This window comes from Pezoporus flaviventris, unplaced genomic scaffold, assembly GCF_033815535.1.
Source record: "Pezoporus flaviventris isolate CSIRO_AGI_PZ_B2104156 unplaced genomic scaffold, CSIRO_AGI_Pfla_v1 ptg000064l, whole genome shotgun sequence".
Lineage (NCBI taxonomy): Eukaryota > Metazoa > Chordata > Aves > Psittaciformes > Psittacidae > Pezoporus > Pezoporus flaviventris.
This window is the reverse complement of record NW_026892612.1, coordinates 448,102-449,137: the sequence shown is the minus strand read 5'-3', so window position 1 is coordinate 449,137 and position 1,036 is coordinate 448,102.

Below are 1,036 nucleotides of genomic sequence, written 5' to 3'. Positions count from 1 at the left end.
CAGTTACCCCCCACCCCGGCCATGACGTGCTGTGGTATGGAATACCTCCTTGGATGGCCTGGGTCAGGCGCCCTGTCTCTGCTTCCTCACAGCTTCCCCTCCTCCCTGGCAGAGCATGAGCCTCACAAAGTCCTTGGTCAGGGTAAACATCACTTAGCAACAACCGAAAACATCGGTTTCACCAACATTGTTCCCAGGCTGGAAGTCAAAACACAGCACTGCACCAGCTACCACAAAGGAGAAACATGACTGCTACTGCTGAACCCAGGACAGTGGGTTTGACTAAAACCATCATCTTGCATAACATGAACAGCATGGGTCTGGCAGGCAGTAGTATGGAAAGTCTGGCTTCAAGGTTGGCTTCAAGGCCAGGTTGGATTGGGGGTTTGAGCAACCTGGTCTAGTGGAATGTGCCCCCATGGCAGGGGGTTGGAACTATCTGATCTTTAAGGTCCCTTCCAATGCAGATCATTCTATGATTCTATGAAACAGTGCCTGTACAGTCTATAAGGTGAATGAGAAACTGCAGCAGCGCTTCCATATACTCCAATTACCTGAAATCAGCATTACTTAGTCTAAGCTTTTCCATGTAATACATGGGCTATTGAGAAGGCTCCATAAAATCTCCTAGTTCTAGTGTTGCAGTTTGGGGTTTAACAGACGGGACCTTCAATTAAACCTGTGGAAGTCCTGCCTTGTGAAAGACTACAGTCTTTTTAGATACCTACCATAGTGCCATATGACTTTGCAGGCTTCTTGCCTTCTTATTTATACAAATAGATTTACTGAGTTGCAGCCCAAACGAGAATTAAAGCATCATTTCTTTTCTCAACAAGCGCAACAGAGCAGACCAATTCTTCAGTACTGCGATGACAGCACTTTGGACTTACCGCATGCTATCGCACCTCCTTTCCTCTGGCTATGCTCCCAGGCACCTCTGCCTCCGGGAGGGAGCGAAACCGCCCCGCCCCTGCGGCGGGGCCGAGGCGGGAGGCGGGAGCGCGGCCCCGCCCCGCTGCGCGTTACCCGCGGCTCC